The sequence below is a fragment of the Antechinus flavipes genome, chromosome 1, assembly GCF_016432865.1.
Source record: "Antechinus flavipes isolate AdamAnt ecotype Samford, QLD, Australia chromosome 1, AdamAnt_v2, whole genome shotgun sequence".
In the NCBI taxonomy this organism is placed as follows: Eukaryota; Metazoa; Chordata; class Mammalia; order Dasyuromorphia; family Dasyuridae; genus Antechinus; species Antechinus flavipes.
The window spans coordinates 288903999-288922553 of record NC_067398.1 but is presented as its reverse complement, the minus strand read 5'-3'; the positions used below and the strand labels follow the sequence as shown (position 1 = coordinate 288922553).

At 34.5% G+C, this 18555-nt stretch overlaps 1 protein-coding gene across 1 annotated transcript in view; it reads left to right on the top strand.

Annotated features, from left to right (window-relative positions):
- Nucleotides 1-3208: 3208 nt before the first annotated feature.
- The window catches only part of ZNG1A (Zn regulated GTPase metalloprotein activator 1A), a 91093-nt gene continuing 75746 nt past the window's right edge, over nt 3209-18555 (top strand). Inside the window, exon 1 of the mRNA XM_051962403.1 lies at nt 3209-3292. The gene's annotated coding sequence lies outside the window, so the exon portion shown is untranslated. The remainder of the gene's footprint in view (nt 3293-18555) is intronic.

Below are 18555 nucleotides of genomic sequence, written 5' to 3'. Positions count from 1 at the left end.
TAAGTTCTAATAATAAACTTCTTTACCAGTTTAACTTTTCAGGTTTGTAAGAAGGATCTGCACTGCCAGAAGAAGTTTCCCACAACTCCCTGCCCTGAGCCACAATATCATCTTTTGACTTCCTCTCTCAGTCCTCTTTCTCCTTCCCCTCCCCTTCTCCCTCTCCCCTCCTCCTCTCTGTCCTCCCCCTCTTTGTTCTCCTCCTCTTCCTCCTAATGGTTGGAGCCCTAGCTCTGGAGTTTGGAAGACCCAATTTTGGGTCAGTTGAGATATTGGAGAAATCATGTAACTCTTGTGAGCCTCAGTTTCCTTATTTATTAGATGGGGGTACCAGTATCATCTATTTCAGAATTTTTGTGGGATCAAAAGAGATAATGTATGCAAAATGCTTTGTAAAGGATAAAAGTATTATAAAAATAGCAACTAATAATGTTATTTATCTTCATATTATTTTTTTAAATAGCATGGCAGCCTGCTTCTCTTCCAGTTTATTATTTTCTTTATTATTATTTAGGCAAAGTTTTGCCTAAATAATATCAATTAACCAATTAATATCAATAAATCAGATCTGGTTGGATGACTTTTTTTTTTTTTTAAGATCAAAGACACTCAATCATTCATTATGGCAAAGTTTGCAGATATAAAATTAGATGACAAAAAGAAATAAAAGTGGAAAACATCAAAATTTGGGACACTCCACTCAGAGAAGTTTCCTTCTACTTTCCTAGAGAAAATGAGCAAAGTTAGCAAGATATTAATTATGATTCGTTCATTTTCTTTTCTTCAGGTTGTGGTTAAATGAAAGACTGAGTACTCTTTTTTTTGAACTAGGAAATGGTCTAAAATTATACATATATAATTTGCTTTTGGTGTCACCCTTTTTGCCTAAATCATTTATTCATTTTGACCTTATCTTGGCATACAGTGTGACATTGATCTATACCTAATTTCTTTAAACTGCTTTCCAGTTTTCCTAGCAATTTTTGTCAAAGAAAGAATTCTTGTCCAGGAGAACTAAATCTTTGCATTAGTCAAATACTAGATTACTGTGGTCATTTGCCAGTGTGATTTTATATTTTAAAGTGCTTTGCAATGAAGGGAGCCATTGGGTTTGTTTAAAATTTGGCACTGTGCTGAGTCTAACTTTGTTTAATAATATCATAGATTATCAACTCTAATGAACATATTTAATTAAATCATTAACTTTAAGTTAATTCTTTGATTTATATAATTAATTTGGACTTATTTTCATTCTATACTAGCTCTTGTAGTTAAATGCTTACATTTCCCCTCCTTGGGAAAATAATTCAAAAACTTTATTCCACTTCATTATCCCTTTTATTTACCATCCTATTTCTATACTTTATTTCACTAACAAACTAGATATCTTTTATTTTTCTACATTTTAGTTTCTGTTTTTCACAGGAATTGCATTCTAGAAGATTAGCAAGAATTTCCTTCTGTCAAATCCAAAAGTCTTTTCTTGATCATCATTCTCCTTGCTCTTCCTTCAGCATTTGACACTAATGTGACTCTCTCCTTGATCAAACAAATCTCATCTCTCCAAACAGGCTGAAAATTCCTTTAAGAGGGGGCAACTAGGTGACGCAGTGGATAGAGAACCAGACCTGAAGTCAGGAAGACCTGAGTTCAAATCTGCTCTCAGACACAACACTTCTTAGCTGTGTGATCCTGGGCAAGTCACTTAACTCCAATTGACTCAGGGGAAAAAAAAAAAAAAGAAAATTCTTTAAAGAAAGGAAGAGTGTGTGGTACAGTAGTAAGAATGATGAATTGGAAGTCAAACTCTCTGTGCCTGAATCCCAGCTCAGCTACTTATTACCTGTTTCACCTTGATCTTCCAAGATATCATATCTAGATAGTCCCATCTCTCCTTCTCCCTTTGCTTTAAGGAATTCTCTTCTTGCCTCTCATTAATTATATATATATATATTCCTTGAGACTCAGTCTTCAACCTTTAACTCTTCTTTCTTTAAAAAACTCTCAAAGACCTGAAACTTTAAGTGGTTTTATGTAGTGAATTTATCAAATCACCTGCTCTCCAATCCTTAATCTCTAATGGTCTGTTTTAGAACAGTGTGTACATCTGTGGTGTTTTTCTTCTTTAAAATATAATGGTTCTCTCTGGGAACAGATTTCTTGGGGAAGTTTTCTGGAGGCAGCCTTAGTTGCAGTTGAAAGTAATAATCACCTCAAAACGTAGCCAGGTGATAAAATGCAAATGTTTATTTTCTCCTTCCAAAAGAGCCCGGTTTTTCTTAGTGGCCTATCTTTCTGCTTGGTTCCAAGAGCTCCCTCCGAATGTCTCCAAATCCAAAGGTTTGTCCTTCAGCCTCCAGCCAGCCAGGTGGAAATTGTAAAGAATCTTTCTTGCCTCCGAGAGAGAGCTTCTGACTGAACTCACTTGACGCTCCCTTCTCAATCTAAATTCAGCTGAACTCTCTTGACTGGTTCCCTTAAGTTCTAATGATGCTCCTTCTCCGAGAGAGGGATTGTGGGATACGAGAGAGTGGGATTATGGGTTTTCTCCCAGAGTGCTCTCTGGCCCTAAGAGCTTCAAGGGAGGTGTGAATTCAGGTATCTCCTACTAAATCCTGAAATCTCCCAAATGTGTGAACTCCAATGAGTATTTAAATACTTCTTGCTTATATGAGCTCTCTAGCATAGTTTCTATCAGTTGTACTTAGTACCTTGTTTCTTCTGGCCCATAACATCTCCTTGTAAGATCAGATCAATCATACTGAACCATACTAAATTAGATAATTATTGTCTCTATCATCTCTAATGACTTTACACTTTGTAAAGGTTCCAACAGACATCCTTGGAAAGTATATTGCCAAGGTAAATGAACTTATCAACAGTATTCAAAACTTCACCATTTATAGTAACTGATGCTTCCACATATGGATGGTGTGGTGCTGGCTGATAAGAGTATATGGATGGTGTTAATTGTTAGGCCAAAATTAGCACAAGCAGCAGAGAACTGATCCATACTTTGTTGAATCTTGGCTTCAAGAGCTACATTGAGTGCACAATCATCTGCAAGCAAAAAATCATGTAACAACACTCCCTGAATTTTAGTTCTAGCTTTTTAGTGTTTTCAAGTTGAAGAATTTGCCATCAGTGTTCTAGAACAATTTTTGAAAGGCTTAAGAACTCTGACCAATGAAATGAACACTATGATTCTGGAGGATTGATACTGCTGCTCACCTACAGACAGAGAAGTGATGGATTCAAGATGAAGAATCCTACATAATTTTTTTTTGATATGGTTAGTGTGGATTATTTGTTTTATTTGCCTGCTGATTTGTTAAAAGAGCTTTGTTATTTTTCAACTGGGAAGGGAAAGAGGTGGAAAGAATAGAGAAAAAATGAAAGCTTGCTCATTGAAAAAAAAGTTCTTTAAAATATCTAATGTCTACAGAATATTTCCACTTGAATGCTCTGCTGTCACTTTAAATTCAAAATATTCAAAACAAAAATCAATCATAGTCCTCAAAACAAATTACTCCCAGACAACTTCCTTATTTACATCAACACAAATTAGTCTCCCCTTCTCATAGGTTTAATGACTTAGACTATTATAATAATTCACATTTACATAATGTTTTGTTCAGATGGTTCTTTATGCAATGATTATTATATTCATTTTATAGATGAAGAAAATGAGTCTGAGAGAAACTAAGAATTACAGAGCTACTTTTTCTAGTAGCAAGGAATTGGAAAAAGGATGTCCATCAATTGGGGAATGTCTGAATATGTTATAATATATTAATGTAATGGAATATTATTATTCTATAAGAAATAAAGAGCAGATTGATTTTGGAAAAGTCTGGAAAGACTTACATGAATTGATGTTAAGTGAAGTAAGCAGAATCAGGAGAACATTGTACACAGTAATAGCAAGATTATGTGATGATCAAATATGATTGCTTAGCTCTTCTCAATAATACAATGATACAAGACAATTTTAATAGATTTGGGATAGAAAATGTCATCCATATCCAGAGAGATAACTATGGAGACAATACATATTGAAATACACTATTTTCTTCTTATTTTTTCTTTTTCTTTTTCATGATTTCCCCTCTTATTCTGATTTTTCTTTCACATCATGAGTAATCTAGAAATATTTTTAAAATAATTGTAAGAATTATAATTCATATCAGATTGTTTCCTCTCTTGAGGAGGGGGAAGGAAAGGGAGGAAAGGAGAAAAAACTTGGAAATCAAAAAATTACAAGAATGAATGTTGAAAATGATGTTTACATGTAATTAGAAAAATAAAATACTATTGAGAAAAAATAAATATAAGCTTCTTGAGAGTAGGGATTTTCATATTTTGTATATGTGCCGTGCCTAGCATAGAGTAGATACTTACTAAATGACTACTGACTAGTGAAAACAATAGATATATTGAATTCTCTTAGTTTAAAATGGTGACATATAATTTGTAAATGTTTATGATCTTTTAAATATGTGGGGCAGGAAGCAAGATTAGTCTTAAAAGAAGGCTGAGCACTGGTAACTATATTTCCTTCCCTTATCCCACTCTTTATCTTACCCTTTAAATTCTACCCTTCTCAATACATTCCTTTGAGTCTCTGAGTTGATCACAAAAAGGGAAGGAAAAAAAAAACAAAACCTCTAACACCTTAAGCTCTTATCAGCTCATACCCTAATAAGACTTCCTGTCTCCTTCAAAGTATTGGGTACATTTTTTTGACCCAGTGGCTGGTTTAAAAAAAAAAAAAAAAGACCTAGAAAAAGTGACCCACAAGATAAGAACCTTAAGGATGTGGAAGGTTGGGTATCTGAAAGAGAAATAGGAGAAGGGGAAGGAGAGGAAGAAGAGTGCCAAAGATATAGATAGAGTTTGGGGACCTTTTATAAAGGAAAACACATAATAAGTTTAGGATTCTTAAATAGCTTCCTTTCCTAAGGCTAGGTAATTTTCAGTATTTGTTATTGTTCAGCTGTTTCAGTTGTATCTGATTCTGACTCTTCTTTGCTCTGTTTAGGTTTTCTTGGCAAAGATAGTAGAGTAGTTTATAATTTCTTTCTCTGGCTCATTTTATAGATGAGGAAACTGAGATCAACAAGGTTAAATGACTTTCCCAGATCACACAGCCAGTGTCTGAGGCTGAGTTTGAACTCATCTTCTTAGTACTCTATCCATTGTGCCAACTTACTGCCCTTTTCATTATTTCACAATGCAACTAAAATTTTTAGGAACCTCTATTAAATCATACTTTAGTTCTTATGGGGATGAGGGGAGAAATTATCCTGATTTCATAAGCTATGCCAATAGGCATGTAAGCTTTAACACAGTGGTCCTCAAACTTTTGTTCTCAATATCTTTATTCTATTAAAAATGATTGAGGATCTGTCCAGAGTTTTTGTTTGTGTGTGTTATAGTTATAGATAATGATCACATTAAAAATAAAAACCAATTATGAATTTGTAGACTCTCTGAAAGGATTTCAGAGATTCCTCAGAATGCTCTAGACCAAACTTTGAGAACCCATTGCTTTAACAGGATCTATCAAAGCTTGCTTATGAATATATTCCTTTGAGTCTTAAGAGCTGATCACAAAAATAGAAGGAAAAAAACCAAAACCTCTAACACCTTAAGCTCTTATCAGCTCATACCCTAGCAAGACTTCCTGTCTCTTTTAAAGTACTGGGTGCATTTTTCTGACCCAGTGGCTGGTTTAAAAAAAAAAAAAAAAAAGACCTAGCAAAAATGACCCACAAGATAAGAACCTTACAGATGTGGAAGGAGTATCTGAAGGAGAAATGGAGAAGGGGAAGGAAAGGGAGAAGAGTACCAAAGTTGTAGGGCCTAGTTAAGGACCTAGCCTAGTTAAATGCAGAGAAGTTCATTAGAGAATTCTCAGTGATAACTCTTGAAGACAACTTTTCTGAACTGAAGAAGAGATGTGAATTTCAATCATCCACAAAATACCTATTGACAAAATCAGTTCCTTTAAATGCTAATGTATTTCAGATGTTAAACCATAAGCCATCACTAGGTAAGTAGCAGATCTGAGATCTTCTAGACTTAGTGTCTAATATCTCCAGAGGAAAACTAGAAAAGATAGAACCTTCACATAGCTACTAATCTGATTCTAATCTAACAAATTATAACTAGGTCTCTAATTAATCTAGGGTTTTGCCACAGGGTATCAACATTAGAAGGCATTAGCAGCATTTGAATTGCTTCATCAGTATAGAAGCAATAGAGTTTAGCCCTTGGAGAGAAAGAGTAATTAATTTATTAAAATAGGAAGATAAAAGAATGATTCATCTCCAACTTGAGTTACATCTCAAGTAAGCTCCAATGAAGCCATTCCTTCACTATTTTTCTCCTTCCTCATCTTGGAAATCTTTTCAAATTCCCACAGTGTCCTTGGATGGCCTATGATCTCCATATCCCCTTGTAATGGGCTGAGGCTCGAGTTGATCAGGACGCAAGTCCTGATGTGTTGTATAGGAAATGACGATTTTGATGGGTGGAGGCAGGGGAGTGGAAAGGGAAGCGGACAGAGAGGCTGCTGACTGGCGTCTTGTCACAGCTGCTCACATTGCTATCTCAACCGCCCTTCACCTCCAATCCCCCTCTGCTAGCTGGCTTCCTGTCTGCCCATATTGCTATAGCAATCCTTCTTCATCTCTTCACTTCAATAAAGATTGAAGATTTTTCCCTTAACCTGAATTCCTGACTCTGGCTGGTTTTAAATACACTGTCATCACATCCCCTAAAGAGTGGTGTTCCAAGGTGTCCTACCCCCAATTAATTGCTCCAGGTGCCATAATTGATAGGTACAACTCTGCTAATCTGAAAACACATGGTGAGAATTCAGATCCAAGTATAAATGACAAGTCATTGTCTAGACTATATCACAAACATGGCGAGTGATTAGGGTCTCTTTATGTGATTCATGATCCTTCTCTGTCAATTTTATATTCTACTTCAAAAATCTTTAAATATCTCTTGACATAGAATCATAGAATTTTAAAAAATCTATTAGGGATACTTTTTATACTTATATATTTCAGAAAAGCTATAATTTCATCACTCTGGATTTTTTTTCCAATGCAGATTACAAGTCCATTCATGAGTCACTAAGGCAAAAAATAAATTACCTAGTGAGTGACTTTCTATTGATAAGTCTCCTAAGCTTAGTTTGCTTAGTTTCCTGATGACAGAAAAAATGTATGTATATAGATTATATAGAAGTGCATACACATATATCTATCTCTATATAGAAAAAGCTACAGCCTATTGCTCAAAACATTTATGCAATATAATATTATGTTGATAGAGTTGTTGCTCTGAGTATAAGAAATGGATCCTAAATGGGCAAAAGTTTTGTTCTTTGGGAAGGCAGTATGGTAAATTTAAAACTATTTGTACTAGGGTCAGAAGACCAAAGTTCAAATTCTGACTCTACTATCTATTACCAGTGTGTTTGTGTTCATCTAATCTCTTCCAGCTTCAGTTCCTTCATCTGTAATACCAGAGATCTGGATAAATTGATCTCTGAGGTCTTTTCCAGCTCTCAATCCCTAAAAAGCTTTCTAGTCTGTAGGATCTATCAGAGTTTGTACTCTCAAAGTAAAGCCTTTAGTAACTTAATCACCTCCACGGTACAATGAATCTTTAAAGGAAGATTTTAGTAGGGGGGGAGGAATCATAACTGAAGAAACTTTGCAGAAATGTTTTATATAGATATTGTTATGCCACAGTTCTCTTTAACTGTCCTGACTCAGTTTTCCTGCACTAGTTTCCCTAGTTTTCCACTAGTTTAAAAAAAAACAAAACAAAAAAACCTCAAGAAAAAAAAACATGCTTCATCTGTATTCAAACACAGTTCTTTCTCTGGGTATGAACATCATTTTTCATCATAAGTCCTTTAGAGTGGATCATTGTATTGCTCAGAATAGGAAAATCATTCACAGCTGATCATTCCACAATTTTGCACAAAGTACACAGTACATTTCACTTTGCTTGAACTCATGGAGGACTTTCCAGGTTTTTTTGATAGTATACTGTTCATCATTTCTTATAGAACAATAATATTGCTTTACATACCACAGTTTATTCAGCCAGTTGATCAACATCCCCTCAATTTCCAATTCCTGAGAAAAGAGCTCCTATAAATATTTTTATACATATAAGTTTTTTTTTTTAATTTATTTTGGGATTCATGACTCGTATTTTTAAGTCAAAGGATAGGCATGATTTGCCTTCTGGACATAGATCATAGCTTTTGATCATTTATCAATTGGGGAATCAATTTTTTTTTATAAATTTGATTCAGGCCTTCATCAGAGAAACTTGATTCAAAATCATTTTCATAAATATTATTGCTAACTTATTTCCCTCCTATTTATTATATTCTTTCTTTCCACCCTGTCCCTCCTTAAAAGTGTTTTGCTTCTGACCAGTCCCTTCCTCTCTATGCCTTTTCTTCTATCTATATCTATCTATATCCTTCCCCTTTTCTCATGTTCCCTCCCCCTCCTATTTTTCTGCAGGGTAAGATAGATTTCTAAATCCATATTGAGTGTGTTATGTTATTTCCTCTTTGAGACAATTCTAATGAGAGTAAGGTTTCCTCACTTCTCTTCCCCTTTCTCTCTTCCCCCTCCATTTTTCTTGCCTCTTTTATGGCAGATAATTTATACCTTTCCATCTTTCCCTTTCCCTTTCTCCCACATTTCTCCTACATTCTTCTCTTATCCTTAATTTTATTTTATTTTTTAGATATTATTCCTTCATATTCAACTCTATATATGCTCCTAACTGCTATTGTAATGCTAGAGAAACTGAGGCAAGACAGAGATTAGTTTTTAATATTTTAATTGTTGAGAATTTTAAATTAGTCAAATTTTGGGCTAGCCAGCTCTATGGGACTCTTGTCCAAAGCATTCAGCAACAAGCAACTAAGGCAGGGAATTTATAGCTACAATCTTACAGAGAAAACAAAGGCAGATGGCTGGAGGGGGAGGGAGGGAAGGGAAAGAGGACACTGGATGAGCAGACAAGCCATAGTTCCAGGAAAGGATCATAACTTAGTCCTGACAGGATAAGAATCAAGATAAGAAGATCAAGGGCAGGAGACATGGGGTAAGGGACAATACTCAGAGGGGGAATTATACTAGCAAGGATTGAGATAATGCACCTGGAGTTTATGACACAATGGAATGTAAAATGGCCAGGGCTTCGAGATTTTTTCTGATTCAATTCCCCCAGTCCTAATGGCATGGAAAAAAAGGAGTGGGGCTATAATAATTTTATTCAAGGCATAATAATTCAGGGCATAATACCATAATAATGAGAAAATTCTTGTGAATTATAAGTGCCATCTTCCCATGACAGAATGTAAACAGATAAACTTTCTTAAATCCCTTGTGATATCACTTTCCTGATCATCTCCTTATGCTTTTCCTGAATCCTATATTTGAAAATCAAATTTTCTAATCAATTCGGGTCTTTTCATTTTGAATACTTAAAAGTTCTCTATTTCATTGAATATCCATCTTTTTCCCTGAAGGAATATATTCAGTTTTGCTGGGTAGGTTATTCTTGCATGTAATCATAACTCCATTGTTATCCAGAATATCATATTCCAAGCCCTCCAATACTTTAATGTAGAAGTTAATAAATCTTGTGTTATCCTGATTGTGGCTGCACTATACTTGAACTATTTCTGGATGCTTGTAACATTTTCTCCTTAACCTGGAAGTTCCAGGATTTGGCTATAATATTCCGGAGAGTTTTCATCTTGAGATCTCTTTCAAGAGGTGATTGGTAGATTCTTTCAAGTTCTTTTTTACCCTCTGGTTCTAGAATATGAGGACAATTTTCCTTGATAATTTCTTGAAAGATGTTATCTGCTCTTTTTCTGATCATGGCTTTCAGGTAGACCTATAATTTTAAATTTATCTCTCCTGCATCTATTTTCCCAGATCAGTTGTTTTTCCAACGAAATATTTCACATTGCTTTCTATTTCTTGGTTTCTTTGTTTTTTTTGTTTATTTATTTTTTTTTGTATCTTGATTTCTCAAAAAGTCATTAGCTTTCATTTGTCTAATTCTAATTTTTAAGAAATTATTTTCCTCAGTCTCCTTTCCCATCTGTCCAACTTTGCTTTCTAAGGCATTCTTCTCATTAGCCTTTTGTATTTCCTTTAACTCTCATTTGTTTTCCCAATTTTTTCTCTACCTTTTTTATTTGATTTTCAAAATCCCTTTTGAGCTCTTTCATGGCTTAGAACAATTCTTATTTTTCTTTGAGCTTTGAATGTAGAAGCTTTTACTTTGTTATCATCTTCTGAATGTGTATTTTGATCTTCCTTGTCAACATAGTCACTTTCTATGGTCAGAATCTTTTTCTGTGGTCTATTCATTTACCCAGTCTAATTACTTGGCTTTTAACTCTTTGTTAAAGTAGGGCTTTGTTTCCAGGTAGAATAAGCAATGTCTCAAACTTTAGAAGTTTTGTGCAGTTGTTTTCAGAGATCCTTTTAGGGATCTGTACTGTAAGGCAGCACTGCAACCCAGATCTTGAATGTGGGCAAAGCAATAAAGTGCTGCCTCAGTGCTGGCAAAGAGGCCCCTACGATCTTCCTCTGATCTTGTATACTGAGATCTCCAAAAGCTGTGCTTTCACTGCTGCTACCACTGCTATTGATTCAGAGTCTCCCAATGCCTGATCCTAGTCTGGGGCTTCCTTCAAACTCGTGTGCCAAATTTTTCCTGCTGAGTTTTACTTGGTTTCTGTGGGCTGAGAGATCTGGAGATAATACTACCCCTTCCTGGCTTCCTGGGGCCTAGGCTGTGCTGGTGGGGCCAATGCTCTGGTTGAGTTCTAGACATGAACCATGCAATAGATCCCCTCCTGCCAACCTTTCAAGCCACTTCTGACCGTAAAATTGTTCCACTCTGTCTTTTTTGTGGGTTCTGATGCTTTAAAATTTGTTTAGTCTGGGGGAGGACTTGGGAGAACCCCTATCTTCATTCTTCTTGAAAGTGATAATCTAACAATCAAAATTAATGAATTTCTGGTTCAGATATATTCAGAAAGAAAAGAAGACATCTGGAAAATTAGACAGGCCTAGATGAATTAATTCAGGATTAGGCCAATCCTAAAAAAATACTGTAAGGATAACTATAAGATCAGTTACTCATCATCAAGCCTCTCTATTTTCAGTTCCAACTCTCAGGTTGTTTACTAAGATGGTGGTAGTAGTTAAGAGTACTGGAATTGAAGTCAACTCAATACTGTATTTGCCACTTACTAATGTTGTGACTGTGTCAGTAAAAAGAGAGATAATAACATCTGAACAAGCTACCTCAAAGTATTGTTCTGAAGTGTAAGTGACACTATATATAAAAAATGCTATATAAATGTCAGTGGTTATTATTGTTACTGTTATTATTATTATAAGGTGTAGATAATGGCTTGAAGTGTTTTCCTATGAGAATCTGAATTTTAACAAATGTTTATTGAATAAATGAATACATAACTAGAACCTTAACAGATTCTAAACAGAAACTAAACTTAAACCTCCTTAAAGAGGAAAATCTGAGTATAGATTTTCAGGCAATGTATAAAAGAGACTAATCAAGATAGTATAAGTACTGTGAAACAACCTTATATGGAGATCAGCTAAAGAACTCTGGATGTTAGCCTGTGGACATATTAGTCAAGAAATGATAGCTGTCTTCAAGTATGAAGTGCTGTCATGTGGAAGAGAGACAGGGCTTGTTCTTCAAGGACAGAATTTGGGGCAAGGAGGGTAGCAGTTGCAATGAGACAGATTCCTGTTTGATTAAAGGAGAACCTTCTTAACAATTGGAACTATCCTAAAGTGAATACAGGAGCCTTGAGAGGTCATTTATTTGATCTACTTAGAGGTGTTTTTAAGTGAAAATTTTTATGACCTCTTATTAAGGTTGTTGGGAAGAGAATCTCTGCCCAGATATGATTTAGACTACATGATTTTGAAGGATCCTTTTTAATTTTGAGATTCTATGATGATTAGATACTTCTCAGAAAAGCACAACTGCTTAAGAAAATCAGAACAGGGTTCACAGCTAAAGGATATTGTGGAATATAACTCTGTATTTATATCACGCTATCAATTAAATATTCATCTCCACCTGTTATACATACTAAAAGTACAAGGATAACTATCAATGTTTCTTAAACTCTCTTTCCAAATGTATGATCTTTTAAGAAGACTTTAAGGAGATATTTATCTTTATTTATTGGCTGTCCTCTGTGACCATAATGCTCATTCTCATTTTCCCTTCATTGGCTTCCTTAAGTTTCTGCTGAAATCCCTCCTTTTGCAAGACACTTTTCTGACATGACCACTTTCAAGTTAATGCCTTCCCTCTGAAGCTACCTCCAATTTAGTCTATATATATTTTATTTGTACATAATAGTTTGCATGGTGTCTTCCCCATTAGAATGTAAGCTCCTTGATAAAAAAAAAAAAAAAAAAAAAAAAAAAAAAAAAAAAAAAAAAAAAAAAAAAAGGCTGTTTTTGCTTTTCTTGGCTCAGTGTCTGGTACACAGTAAGTACTTGATAAATGCTTATTGATTAACTGTCTCTGACACATAGCTGAGAGGAAGTTTCTTAATGAGAGCTCCCTACACTTATGAAATCAGAAGTCTTATTAAAAATAAACAATCCATATCATGAGAGTCTAATCAGATCACAGCTTATAATGCCCATCCTAAATATTGTTCTATCTATTGTTGCTCTTTCCCAGATGATTTCAACATAGATCACTTACCAAAGCATAACTTTGTGTTGTCCTTTAATCATAATATCAAAGAGAAATATAACCAAACACTTCAATGCACTCAGGTTTATCTCTCTCTCTCTAAGATGTTGTAGCTTCAGCAAACAGGATCTCATTAAGAAGACTAGCTTAGGCATTGATCCCTTATCTAGATGACTCTGTTTCTACTCTTTGACCATAGTCAGGATAAAGGGAAGAGATTTTCTTTTCCTCCCATGGTTTGGAATCTCAATCTTGTCTAGGAAACTGTAGGGAAATAATGCTTTCCTTTAGTCAAGCACTATTTTGCAAAGTCTCATCTCCCATTCTTTTGTCTGTGATGTTTAATCACAGAGACCCTCACAACAACCTGTTGGTTAATGGTTTCACCAGAGTTCAAAAGTCTCTATGTATCACTCCTCTATACCTGTGATAGCAAAGAAGAATGTAAAGGTACTTTAGGTTAATATTATCAGACTTTTAACAAAAGAATCAAAGTGGACCAATATCCTATGCCAAGAGTTAAAGAAGCCCTGATTGGGGAGCTAGGTGGCGTAGTGGATAGAGCACCAGCCCTGAAGTCAGGAGGACCTGAGTTCAAGTGTGATCTCAGACACTTAACACTGCTTAGCTGTGTGACCCTGGGCAAGTCACTTATCCCCAATTGCCTCAGCAAAAAAAAAAAAAACAAAAACAAAAACAAAGTTTAAAAAAAAAAAAAAAAAACCCTGCTCATCTATTAGGTTGCCAGCAGTTTCCTGTACTGGACTTGAGCAGCGGCTATTATATCAGATTACTATAGCAGAGGAAGATGAGAGGACTGTTTTCATTTTCACACAGATTTTACCAGTTTAAACACATGTCATAAAATATCTGGGGTTTTTGCTCTTTTTCAAAGATCTACACCGATAGAAATAGGAGACATAAACTACTTGAAAATGTTGAGGTCTCCTGATCACAACACTGGGAGAAGGCTTTGGAAGAACTTGAGGGAAGATTGATTAATGAAAGTGTTGGAGGAGAAAATGGTCTAAGGTTTTGATTAACAAGTGAAGATTTCATATAGCTTTTTCCAAGAATATGTGTCAATAGTGAAAAAATTGCAATAATGTGTCAGCACCCAATTGGACATAAGGAGTAAGTGATCCTTTAGAGTTGGACAAGTTTTAAAAAACCTTGGAGAATTGAACCAGCTACACCCAGTGAAAGAACTCTGGGAGATGATTATGAACCACTACATAGAATTCCCACTCCCTCTATTTTTGTCTGCCTGCATTTTTGATTTCCATCACAGGCTAATTGTACACTATTTCAAAGTCCAACTCTTTTTGTACAGCAAAATAACTGTATGGACATGTATACATATATTGTATTTAACTTATACTTTAACATATTTAACATGTATTGATCAACCTGCCATCTGGGGGAAGGGGTGGAGGAAAGGAGAAAAGTTGGAGCAAAAGGTTTTGCAATCATCAATGCTGAAAAATTACCCATGCATATATCTTGTAAATAGAAAGCTATAATTAAAAAATAAAATTGGACACCTAAGAATTTTCCTAAGATTTGGTCGTTATTTTCATAAATTAAAAAAAAAAGCCATCCTCTTACCAATGACATTACTCAAATATGTAAGACTTAAGAGGCTTGTTATCAAAAGGATAAGAAACAGATTATTTTGAAATTAATGGACAGACAGCTGTGACAAACATTCAAAGAATTGGTCAGCTGTCTCACACATACTCTTGTGCTGGCCAATGCAGATCCAATCAGTCTTTTGAACTGCACATTGATGCCACCTTGGAACTTTTAGGAGCAGTTTTATGCCAAGAAGTGATACTGCATATCTGCTAGCAAAGAGACCTGAGAGACTGACAGTAAGACTTATTACCTCATTCATAAATTAGTTCCTGGCTTTAAAGTGGATGATCCTTGAGAAATTCAAATACTATGTATATGGAATAAAGTGTGGACTGAGAACAATCCAATAACAGTCTTACCAGTACCAATGTATTTGCTATTTGCCAGAAATGAGTTGTAGCACTAGTCAGCTATATTTAGCAGATGACCTATTTGGGTCACATGGCTCTAAAGTTATGGCCTAAAGAAGTGAATATTATATATGGCACTCAAGGAGCTGGATTACAAAAAAAATAGCAAAATAACTGAAACTTTGGGACTTCCATAAGACAGCAGCATACATTCACCAAACACAACTTTCTTTGCTACCATTGTCTATGGATATAATATTCAAAATATATATAATGAATTGAGCCATTCCTGATATATTGGTGGTCAAAAATTATGAACAGTTAATTTTCAAATGAATAAATGTAAGCTATCAAAAAACACTTGTAAAAAATTTCCAAATCATTAATAATAAGAAACATGCAAATTAAAATAAGTCTGAGGTTCCTAAGACAAAAGTGCAAACATGACAAAGGAGGAAAATGGCAATTGTTAGAAAGACGTGAGAGAAAAGGCGTACTAGGACATTGAGATTCCACTATTCTGGAGAACAATTTGGAACTATAACCAAAAAGTCACTGTATTCCATATATTCATTTACCTACTACAAGACATGTATTCCAATGAGGTCAAGAACAGAAGGAAAGAACACACATGTATATATATGTACATATATATGTGTGTATATATATATATGTGTGTGTGTGTGTGTGTGTGTGTGTGTTGTGGGTGTGTGTGCACGAATATTGCAGCACAAAATTGGAAACAAAATAGGCAAAACATTTCAAATGGACGATAGCTGAGCAAATTATGTTTTATGAGTATAACGGAATATTATTGTGCTATGAGAAATTATGAATATGATTAATTCAGAAAAATACATAAAGAATTGTATGAACTTTTACAGTTAAGTGAGCATAGCTAGAACAACTTATGTAATGTCCACAATAACATAGGAGGAAACAACTTTTAAACGATTTTTGAACTCTGATAAAAGTAATAAACAATCATGGTTTCAAAAGACAGATGATGAAACATATTCTTTAGCATAGAGCCAACAGACTAGAGATATAAAATCATATATGAGTTCTTAGACATGACCCAATTAACTGATTTGTTTTGCTTGATTATGTAGTCAAGCAAAATTGATATAGGTTTACCTATATTACACATATAAATATATACACATATATGTGTATATATATTTGCTACAAGGAAGGAAAGCTACTTTGGATGTTAGGGAAAGGAATATGAAAAAAAGAAATCAATAAAATATTTTCTAAATGTACAGAAGAAAAAAGTATTTAAGACATAAATAGAACAATTTTGTTACTACCATGTTAAACAATGTATATTTCTTTAAAATACACAATGATATAAAATAAATTCAATTTATTAAACAATCTTCTACCTTTTTATTTCTTTATATCTTGAAATCAACTTTGTTGGTGATTAGATTCATGAGAAGGGAAAAAAAATTTTTTTAATGAAGTTGGGGTGAAGATTCTGGGAAGCTGGCAAGTGTGTCAGAAAATTCCAAGATTTCTCCCCTTGAACAAAACAAAGTTTCCCCTCAGGGCAAACACAGACTGGTTAAAAAACCAAATAAGATTTGGAATAGAACAGGAATCCTCTTGAAACAAATTATGAAGACTTGAAGAAAGACTCCTGAACTGGTTTAACTGGTGTGAAGTTAACATCTCTAGACTAGCTCCACAGAAACAGCTGCATCTGAACCACAGGAACTGTTACCTCCCACACAGCACTCCCTTAGGGAGTGGGGGTTCTGTATGGGAAGATTGAAGGCACCTCTGCTGATTAGGAACACCAAGTCAAGCTGTGCTGTTGAGATGTGACCCTGGATGAAAAGGAATCAGTGTACCTGGTGAGTACAGAAGCAGTGGGCCAGGGATTCTGTTGGCTGTGTATACTTAAAGAAGGGTGGAGTTCTTGGCTTAGGATCAGACGGGAGAATTGAAGAGAAGTCAGCGGCAGTATCCCAGGACTAGAAATGATTACACTATTAATTTTTTTTTAATAAGTAGGCAAAGGAGAAAGAACCCAACCATAGACAGTTACTATATGAAAGGGAAGACCCGGATTCATCTTCAGAAGACAATGAAATAAAAACAATCTTCTTCTACTCCAAAGAGTAATATTACAGGGCTGTCTGCCCAGAAAAATTTTTAGAAGAATTCAAAAAAGACTTTAAAAATAAAATGAGAGAGATTGAGGAAAAAATAAAAAAAACTAACTAAATAAGAGACATCCAAGAAAAAAATAAAATTATGAAAAGAAAGTTAACCAAAAAGAAAAGGAAACCCAGTCTTAAAGAATATGATTCTTTGACAATTAAAATTGGTCCAATAGACTTGAAATGGAAAATGCCATCTGTGTCCAGAGAGAGAGAAATATGGGGACTAAATATGGATGGCAGCATAGTATTTTCACCTTTTTGTTTGTTTGCTTTTTCTTTTTTGTGGTTTTCTCCTTTTGTACAATATCACAAATATGGAGATATGTTTAAAAAGATTGAACATACTAAGTTTTTTATCAGATTGCTTGCTTCTTGGGGAAGTGTGAGGGAAGGAATGGGAGAGAAAAATATATAACACAAAGTATTGTAAAAATAAATGTTGAAGCATATCTTTACATGTATTTCAAAAAATAAAATATTACTGAGAAAAATACAAAAGAAAATTAGAATTGGGCAGCAGGAAGCCCGTGAAACTATAGAAGACCAAGAAATAACAAGATAAAATTTGGTCACAACCTACAAATTGTGACCAAAAAAAGAATCTTGACATAATAATACAGGAAATAATTGAAGAAAACTGTCTCAGGAGATAGAACAAGAGGAGAAAGTAGAAATAAAGTAGAAAAAAAATCCACTAATCGCCACTTCAAAGAGATTCTACAAGGAAAATGCATAGGAACATTATTGCCAAATTTCAAAACCCCCATGTCAAAGAGAAAATTTTATTAGAAACGAACAACCAAACAAGCAAACAAACAAAAAGCAATTCAAATATGCTGGAGCTACAAGGAGAAATATATAAGATTTATTAGCAGCTAGAATAATGAAAATCAAAAGAACTAAGCTTGCAGCCAAAAATATATCCAGCAAATTAACTTAATATGAAATGACAAAAATGAACATTCAATGAACTTTCAGGATTTTGTCTTGAATAAGTCTGAACTCAATAGAAAATTTAATATAAAAGAGCCAACATCAAAGATTAATTTCTCAATATGAATAAACTGTTTAATGTGTATATAAGGAAATGTAAACGATATTTCTAACACGGATATCAGTGATTGAGTAGTCCAAAAGAAAGATTGGGGCAGAGTTGAGTATGATCTAACTGTAAAAAGCAAAGCTAAGAAAAGATAAAAAATAGTAATTATGCTATACAAATAGGTGCAGAGAAAGAGCCAATACAGAGAGATTAAATGGAGGAGAAAAGGTAGGTAGTTTTAATAACTTACATCAGGAATGGGTTAAACAGAAAACAATAATTTATATATATGTGTGGGAGAGGAGGGGTACATAGGTGTAGGTGTGTGTGTATCATGAAAAGTATAGCACCCTTCAAAATCTATAAGGAAATAAGAGGGGATGGAATAGAATAAGGTGGGATATAGAAAGGTTTGCAGATTTATGGCAGTGGAACAAGCTACATAGATTAATGGGAATGGGATAAAGAGAGAGGAAAAGTGTGTGGGGTGAAGATTAATTAGGGAGGGATCCCTGGGCCAGGA